A 10,257-nucleotide genomic window follows, 5' to 3' on the forward strand; every position below is an offset into this window, starting at 1 on the left:
CTTCTCTCGGTAGACTATGATCTCCGTGCCTTTAACACCTGATTCAGAGTCTAGCACATAAAGGCCCTTCCAAAATTTTGTTGAATGAACAAATAAATGCAAGCTTGTCAGATGGCCATGCCAGTAAAGTGTGGCTCTTGTAAGCCTTTCGCCTGAGGGGATTAGCCTTTTCCTTCCAGTGGGACACTCACCCTCCTTGTCCTTAAAGGCTCATTCAGGTCTGTTTTCCACTGGTACCCTGGAGCACTGATGTAATACCTTGAGCAGAGTCACCTGAGGGTCCACTTGGGAAACAACCACAACTGGGGGTCCTAGGGACCAGCTAGTCTGCTCCTGGTCACCATTAGCTGATTTCGCACCATCCAGCCATGGGCAGAGTTGCATCTTCACCTATCCTAGCTGTGGGGACAAAGCACCTCTGTTCTCTGGGTCATTAAGAGGGTGTGAATAAGCATATGACTAAGGGACATACACCTTTCAGTAGCCAATCTTGGAAGTCAAAAAGTGGGAATGTTTGTATTACACACAGTAATAAACTTCAGAGGACCCATGGCCATGGCCAAGGCAATCTGAGTAGCTCCATAGGTTTCAAATTTCGAGCACTGTATCCTAACTCAGAGCCACAAAACTATCCTGGTTGCTAAAGATGCTATGTGGCTACAAACATAAATAGAATTCTTTCTATTTAAAGATGTGGGAGTCAGGGGGACATATTGCAAAAGTTTGGATATAGAGAAAACTTTCCTGATTCCCTGAACTGAAGGGCAGTTTGTCCTTTAAATCAACTAGGTTCTCATTTCAGCATTTGTCCAGAGGGAAAGCTATTTCTTTCAGCATCGATTTAGGACAATCTAATTTCTGTTGGTTTGATCCTCAGCCTAATGATTTTTTTTTTCTCTTTTGAGATGCCATCATCTATAGCTGAAAAGATAAAGTTTAATCCACAACCTTGTATAGTGGAGTCAATGACACTAAGTCTCCAGGTTCCCAGTGGAATTTCTAGGAAACAAAGAAGGAAGGGGCTTCAAACTGTTCCCTTGGAAAAACATTTTTTGTTCAAATCATTTATTTAATTTCCCTACACATCAACTTCTCCATTTGCTTATGCCATGTGTTTATGTAGCTGAGATGTCTAGTCATTCATTCAACAAACATTTGTGTAGTACAGATCAAGGTCAAAGCCAGAATTTAATATATTAGGAAACAAGACAAATCCATTGTTTTAGAATTTAATAATAAATGTTAGATTTTCCAGGAGAGAGCACCTAGTGTGTCCTGTCTTGGATTATAGGAGATCTTTGATGTAAGCTCAGGGCTGGAACTTACATCTTTCCCTTTTCCCCCTCAGTCCTTCCATAACAACACTGCTTGCGTTATTATTAATACTGGCTTGCATTTTAGATTTTCATATTCTCTTTTTTCCAATCACAAAAGTAATTTATACTTATTATAAAAATTGTAAAATCCAAAAAGAGAGAAAAAAGGACAAAGGAAAAAACACTCAATTTTTTCTAAAAAAGCTGCTGTGAAGATTTTGATGTAATTCTTTTTTTCTGTTGTTTAAAAGTCTAATCAAGAACATTGTGTAGACTACCCTATATTCTGGTTTTCACTTAACATTATAGCATAAGCATTTCCTCTTGTTGTTGTAAACTACTCATATTATTTTAATGGAGACTTTCTACTTCGTTATACAAGTATAACATTATTTATTTAGATAATTTCCTTTTGTTTAAATTTATCTATTTTCCTTGCTATTATAAACAATGCTGTCATAAATATCTTGTGGAAGGAGGCTTTATATAGTTCAGAATTTTTTAAAGAAAGAATTTCCCAAAGTGTAATTACTGAGTCAAACATGTATAGATATCCTTGAGACTACTGATACATATTGCCAAATTACTTTCCAAAATGGTTTTGTCAGTCTATACTTTTCTAGCAGTGTATCAGAATGCCTAGTGTAACTAAGTTCTTTTTTATAAATTTAATTTTATTGTGGTAAGAACACTTAACATGAGATCTACCCTCTTAACATATTTTAGGGTACAGTACAGTATTGTTGACTATAGGCATGACGTTGTACAGTGGATCTCCAGAACGTATTCATCTTGCATAATTGAAACTTTATACCTATTGATTAGCAAGTCCTCATTTCCTTCTCCCCCTCAGCCCTGGTAATCATCATTCTGCTCTCTGATTCCATGAGTGTGAGAATTTTGGATACCTCATGTGAGTGAAATCGTGTAGTATTTGTCCTTCTGTGACCGGCTTGTTTCACTTAGCATGTCTTCAAGATTCATCCACGTTGCTGCATATTGCAGAATTTCTTTCTTTTTTAAGGCTGAATAATATTTTATTGTGTATATACCACATTTTATTTATCTATTTATCCACCAATGGACATTTAGGTTGGGTTGTTTCCACATCTTGGCTATTGTGAATAGTTCTGCAATGAATATTAAGGTGTTAATATCACTTCAAGATATTGATTTTTCATGATCATCTTAATAGTTGCAGAAAAAACATTTGACAAAATTCAGTACCCTTTCATGATAAAAACTCTCATTAAACTAAGTGTGGAAGGAACATACCTCAACATAATAAAGGCCATATATGACAAGATCATAGCAACATCATACTTGATGGTGAAAAATGGAAGGTTTTTCCTCATAGATCAAGAATAAAGCAAGAATGTCCACATTTACCACTTCTATCCAACATAGTACTAGAAGTCCTAGCCAGAGCATGTAGGAAAGAAAAAGTCATCCAAATCAGAAAGAAAGATGTAAAATTGTCTCTGTTGGCAGATGACATGATCTTATACATAGAAAACTCTAAAGACTCTACAAAAAACCTGGTAGAATTAATTAATGAATTCAGTAAAGTTGCAGGATACAAAATCAGCATAAAAAATCAGTTGCATTTCTATACACTAACAAGGAACTATCAGAAAAGGAAATTAAGAAAATAATCTCATTTATAATAGCATCAAAAAAAATACTTTTGAATAAACTTAACCAATGAGGTGAAAGACTTGTACACTGAAAACTACAAAAAACCGATGAAAGAAATTAAAGAAGACACAAACAAATGGAAGGACATCCCATGTTCATCAACTGGAAGAATTAATATTGTGAAAATGCCCATACCACCCAAAGCAATGGACAGATTCAGTGCAATCCCTTGAAATCCCAGTGGCATTTTTTACAGAAATAGAAAAAACTATTCTAAAATTCATATAGAAAAAAAAAACTCCAAATAGCCAAAACAATCTTGAGAAAGAAGAACAAAGCTGGAGGCATCACACTTCTTGATCTCAACATACGTTACAAAACTATAGTAATGAAAATAGTATGGTACTGGCATAAAAACAGACATATAGAGCAATGGGAGAGAATAGAGAGCCCAGAAATAAACCCATGCAAATATGGTCAACTGATTTTCCACACGGGTGCCAAGTATACACAAAGGACAAAGGACAGACTCTTCAACAAATGGTTTTGGGAAACTGGATCTCTGCATGCAAAAGAGTGAAATTGGACCTTTGTTTATGCTGTACACAAAAATCAACTCAAAATGGATTAAAAACTTAGGTGGAAGACACAAAATTATAAAACTACTAGGAGAAAACATAGGGGGAAAGCTTCATGACATTAGTTTTGGCAATGACTTCATGGATATGAGACCAAAAGCACAGGTAAGAAAAGCAAAAATAGACAAGTGGAACTATGTCAAACTACAAAGCTTCTGCACAGCAGAGGAAACAGTCAACAGAGTGAAAAGGCAGCCTACAGAATGGGAGAAAATATTTCCAAACCATATAAGGGGGTAATTTCCAAAATACGTAAGAACTCCTGCAACTCAATAGCAAAAAACCACCTAATAATCTGAATAAAAAATGGGCCAAAGATTTGAGTATTTGTTTTCTAAAGAAGACATACAAATGGCCAACAGGCACATAGAAAGATGCTCAACATCACTAATCATCAGGGAAATGCAAATCAAAACCACAATGAGATATCACCTTGCACCTGTCAGGATGGCTTTTCTCAAAAAAAAAAGACAAGTGTTGGTGAAGATGTGGAGATATTGGAACCCTTGTGCAGTGTTGGTGGGAATGCAAAATGGTGCAGCATTGTGGAGAACAGTGTGAAGAAAATAGAACTACCATATGATCCAGTAATCTCTCTTCTGGGTATATATCCAAAAGAATTCTGTAAGTTCTTAAGAGGTAGGATGCATGGTTAAGAACACAGCCTCCAGAATCAGACTGCCTTAGTTCAAGTGCTGGCTCTGCCACTTACTGTGTGACCTTAGACATGTCACATAACCTCTCTGTGCCTCTATTCTTCATTTGGAGACTGGGGATAAAATAGTACTTTCTTGTAGTGAGAATTAAATGAGTTAATATACGTAAAGGGATTAGAATGTGTCTGGCACATGGTAAGTAATATTTTAGTATTAGCTATTATCAACCTAGCTACTATCACAGGCAAGAGTGAGGTGAGAGATAACCAATGAAATCCAACAGTGTCTTATATCAGAGCATGGTGAGTTGAATAGTGTCTCCCAAAAATTCACATCCACTGGGAACCTCTGAATGTGACCTTTTTAGAAATAAATGTAATCAAGTTAAATGAGGCCACACTGGATTAGGGTGAACCCTAACCCAATGACTGGTGTCCCTATAAGAAGAGGAAAAGACACTCTGAGCCACAGAGGAGAAGGCCATAAGCAGATGGAGGCGGAGATTGGAGTTATGCGCCTGCAACCCAAGGAACATCTAGGGCCACCAGATGCTGAAAGAGGCAAGAAAGGATTTTTCTAAAAACTTCAGAGGAGATGTGACCCTGCTGACATCTTGGTTTCATAAATCTATCCTCTGTAACTGTAAGAGAATGTCTGCTGTTCTAAGGCACCAACTTCATGGCAATTTGTTATGACAGCCTTAGGACATGAATATGCAGGGTAATGTCCCAGTATCCACTAGGGAGTGTACCGTTACATGAAATTAGCATGTCATAGCCAAACAGAATTAGCATTATTTAAAATCATTAAGCCCTACTAGGGACTCTAAACAGGATTGCAGGAGGAGTCTCAGTGATCTTCCTGGGTGACATGTGATATCAGTCAGCTGACAGAGACACCCAGGCCACGTGTTGTGTTCCCCCCAGCCTGCTTCCACCCTCGGCCCCCATGAGCTTCTTGATGGATCTTTGCTGTAATCAGCCATTGATCACATGGGCTCATTTCCACGTCCACTCTGCTGCTGGACCGTAACGATGGTTGATTCACAGAGCAAGTGGCCCAAGTGGGCCCTCGCGGCCTTGTTAGTGCAAGTGCGATTGCCACCAGGCTGACCTTGCTGCCGCGGTGTCTGGTCATGGACTCTAACTTGCCAATGGGGTTTGTGATTCTTTGTTCCCAGGCGGAGACCCATTTCTAAATTTGAGAGAAATTCATAAATATTTTTCTCTCTGGTCTTGCGGGAAGGCCAGATCTAATTGCACGCTGAAAGACACTTCTATCTAGAGGCCACTGAGGGAGGCTGTGGGCTCAGGCCTGGGGCAGAGCTCGCCCATCCAGGCTGCTCATCTTGCAGAAAAGCCCTTAGAAGGCTTTTCCTTATAGAAGGAGAGGTAGTGTGCCTCATCCAAGCCCATGCAGCGAGTTCTTTATGCTCTCTAACACCGCTCCCTTGCTGCCTGAGCTGGGGAGTAGCAAAGAGAAGGGTGTTCCCAGCAACATTTTGGACTTGAGACACCTTGACTTCTACTTATTTGAAATAATGGTAGGAATTATTATTTTTTAAGTACTATATTTTTTGTTTCTATTGTATAATAATGTTGGAAACTCATTGATGAAATTAGGAAAATACAGAAAAATTTAAGAAAAAAGAAAAATTAGCTATAATTCTTTCACGAAGAGATAAGTTAGCATGTTTTATTCACTTACAATTTTTTTGTATATGTGTAAATTTTTTATTTTGGACAAAACTGAGGTCATATTGCTGCCGGCCCCGTGGCTTAGCAGTTAAGTGCGTGCGCTCCGCTACTGGCGGCCTGGGTTCGGAACCCCGGGTGCGCACCGACACATCACTTCTCTGGCCATGCTGAGGCCATGTCCCACATACAGCAGCTAGAAGGATGTGCAACTATGACATACAACTATCTACTGGGGCTTTGGGGGAAAAAAAAAAAGGAGGAAGATTGGCAATAGATGTTAGCTCAGAGCCGGTCTTCCTCAGCAAAAAAAAAGAGGAGGATTAGCACAGATGTTATCTCAGGGCTGATCTTCCTCACAAAAAAAAAAAACTGAGGTCATATTGTATATACAGTTTTCCCCTCTCGAATCAATAGACGGCTTTTATTGCATTTTTAAAAATCACAAATAGGTCCCAGGAATCACCTGGCCTCTTGTTCTTTCCCTGGCTGGACAACTCTTAGATCTTATTCATCAGTCTGCTGAACTGTTCCTTTTTCAGTTCATTATTGTTCAACACTGTAATTGATGGAAAGTGAGCACATACAGACCTCATCTCATAACAGAAGCCCATATACAGTTTTATGTTCTGTGTTTTTCTGTTTATTGTAGTTTGGGTATTTTCTCGTATCATTAAATGGCATATCTTCAAAAACATGATTGCATAATATAAAACAATGTGGATTAAGAAGTTATTTAGATATTTTTGCTATTAGATATTTAAGTTGTTTTCTAATTTTTGCAATTATAAATGATTCTGTTGTGTTATAACTTATGCATACATATTTAAGATTACCTCTGATTGTTTCTTAATAATAAATACTTAGAAGTAGCATTTGGGGTCAAAGAGTATGAGTATTTTTAAGTGTCTTAGACAATACATTTTGCTAAATTACATGGCTTCTTATCAGAGTGAAAATTGAAAGTTGGATTTACAATCCGAGAATCCAGGTTTGAATCTCAAGTTCGCCACTTATTAGCTGTGTGATTACAGGCAAATTCTTTTGTCTCTTGACCTAATGTGTAAAGTAAGAACAATAACTACCTTATAAGGTTATTATGAGAATTAAATAAAACAAATATTAACGTGCTTAGCACAATGACTAACACTAAGCAGATATTCAACAAATGTTTATTGTTGTTTTGAATTTTGTCGCCAGTGATAAGCCAAGAACCACAATCTTCTAGGGAAAGACCAAGAAGTTTTATTTTCCAAATAACTAGCTCTTGGTGTGGGGTGGAGATAGTAAGATCCTTCTGTCTGCAAGCATGTGGGTAAATTCAATGGAAAACCCCAAATAAAACTATTCTGTGTTAATATGATGATGATGAAAAGGTTTAGCTCAAAAGGCAGAGTAAGATCTGGCATTTTGATCATGTCCATCTCTTCCTATGGAGAATATTTTGGCGTGTCACATTGCTGTCAGAAAATTAGGACTTACCTGATGCAACAGCTAATGGCAGACAAGTCTGGCTGTAAGCTTCCCGTGGGGGATGAAGAGAAGAGAACAGCATGCATGGGTCAGGAAATAATCTCCGATTCTCAATCCTTCCCTAAATTCTCAGATTCCTAAAGGCTACAAAGAAGCCTGGGCTGAGGAAACTGGGAGGAAGTGAGCTAAAACTTAAAAAAACACAGGCTTTGTGTCAGCTGGACTTGGGTACAAATCCAGGCTCTGACACTCCCTAGCTATTTGACCTTGGACAAGTCACTTGACCTTGACTTCACTAGGTCTATCTCTTGCTTTATAAAAGGATGTTTATAACAGCCTACTTAGCAAATTTTTATCAGGCCAAAAGAAAATGAATATAAGCTAGAAAATGACCAATAAATAGTAGTCTTTATTACTATTATCATGTAATATTGGACAATCTACTACCTTTTCTTAGTCTTAATATCTTCATTCAGAAAATGGGAACAATAATAACAATTATACTTAAGTTGCAATATTGTCATGAAGATTATTGAAAAATATGTATGTGAGAGTATTGAGTAATAGGTGCAGCACTATGAAAAAGTCAGGTTTGGAAGGAAGAGTCCTCAGCCCTGAACGTGGAGACATGAGGACAGCAGCTCTTTAAGGCTCTGAGGGCCAGGGGCCTCCTCTTGCGCCTCGGCCACCGCCATATGCCTTCATTCTGTGTACCTGCCTGCTCAGGCCCTGCCCTCCCGTCATCGCTTCCTGAGTGCCAAGATTATTCAGATGTTTAGTGTTACAAAATCACATACGTCAGAATTGAAGCACATCCGAGGGAGTCAGTTTGGAATAATCAATGTTTGTTTCCCAGCAAGGGCTGAGACTCTTGTGGTCTGCTTCCAAGGCAAAGGCTGGATCACAGCAGTCAGCGAGCACCGGGCAGAGAAGGGGGAGTGGGCGGTGCTTCAGTGCACAGGCTCCGAACTTCCAACACCAGGACAGCCTCCCTCTGGCGTCTTGCTGGTTACAGATCCAACTGGGAGGATCTGAAGTGTCAGGAAGCAGCAGTGTTTTACATCCAGGGTGCTGCCTACCCACATACCTGAAACGATGTAAGCCCGTCTCTCCGAAGTTCACCATCTGCAGCCACCGTCACATATGTATGAGATTGTGGCCAGGGCAGAGGTCGGGGCAGGTAATGTATGTGAAGCCAAATGCCTTCAATGACATGATTTTTTGAGCTGCTTAAGGTAAACATGAAAAGTTTATGAAACTAGGGCATTAGATGGGATTATTGACAGAAAGATCGCCACTCTTGCCTGTGCATTTGCCTTCCAGTTGATTCTTGTACAGTACTCATATCAAATCAAAATGGGCTCAACTCATTGTTATTTGTAGTAAAAATTAATAAAGCCTACATACATTTAGACCTTTCCTCATGGGACCTACTATTAAAACGAAAAAAACCAATGGCGACAAAAGATGATTTTACCAAAGTTATTGTTGATTTGGGAGAATGCAAGGGGAGGTATAAAATGATTATATTTCACAAACTTTTCTTTGATGACCGGATTAAAGAGAAAAGCGAGTTGATGAACCAGTCATTCTTGACAGTCACTCAGCAAATATTTATTGAGAACTTATCATGTGGGTAGATTGCTGGTGGCAGGAGCCCTCCTGGGAGTGGGAATAGACAGGAGGGAGTGGATGGCTATGAAAGGTAATATGGAGGTAGAACTGAAGGACTTGGTCTCAGAGGGATGATGGAGAAGGGAGCCTGAGGTTACTTCTAGGTTTTGGTTTGGGCAACTGACTGGGCGGTTAGAGGCGATGCTCTCAGGAGTTGGAAATGCAGAAAGAAGAGCAGCTTTACAGGAGCTGCGGAGGGGGACAGTAAGGAATTATCTGGTCTTGGTCTCTGAGTCCTTTCCCCTGTGAGGCAGAGCATGGACAGTAGTGGATCCGCAATGGTGTACATTTTATCCAAAATTATAGAGCAGGAAACCAGTGTCAGAGAAGAGATGTTCTGTTCTTCAGCAGGGCCAGGGATCAAATATGGGAGAGAAAGTCTCTCATTGGATCATCCATCCGAGTGACAAAGCAGAGAATAGGAACCAAGGTATGGGATGTGTATCAGTTAGCTATTGTGCATAACAAACCACCCCAAAACTTAGTGGGTTAAAACAATAACCATTTCTTATTCTCATGAATCCATGGGTCAGCTGGGCAGTTCCACTAATCAGGACCAGGCTTGGCTGATCTTGGGTGCACTCATTTGTGCATCTGTAGTTAGCAGGCAGGTTGGATGAGGGCCAGTTGGTCTGGAGTGGCTTCAGCTGGGATAACTCAGCTCTGCTCCATGTTGTCTCTCAGCTTCCAGAAGCTGGTTCTCATAGTAGACGTAGGGTTCCAAGAGCGAGCAGAACTGTGCAGGACCTCTTGAGGCTTAGGCTTGGACACTGTCATTTCTGCCGCAAGGTAAGTCACAAGGCCAGCCCCTACTCAAGGGGTGAGAGAGGAAACTCCCTCTTTTGATGGGAGGAGTTACAAAGTCACATTGCAAAGGATGTGAATACAGGGAGAGGTGAAGAATTGAGGCCATGTTTGGAAATGATCAACCTCATGTAAAGTTCTGAGGCCAGGAAAGTGGAGAAGAGCAAAAAAAAAAGAATATTGCCACTCACAGTGACCTCATCCAAGGTCCAGTGCATCTTGTGGACATGGACCTGGTGCATTTGAAGGGATTAGAACCAAGTGGACACCTCGATGGAAGTGGCATAATGTGGAGGCAAAGTTGGCATGAGTTTAGAGGAAAGACCTGTCCTTTTTTGTCCTCCAAACACTTCCATTGTAGGGG

The sequence above is a fragment of the Diceros bicornis genome, chromosome 14, assembly GCF_020826845.1.
Source record: "Diceros bicornis minor isolate mBicDic1 chromosome 14, mDicBic1.mat.cur, whole genome shotgun sequence".
Lineage (NCBI taxonomy): Eukaryota > Metazoa > Chordata > Mammalia > Perissodactyla > Rhinocerotidae > Diceros > Diceros bicornis.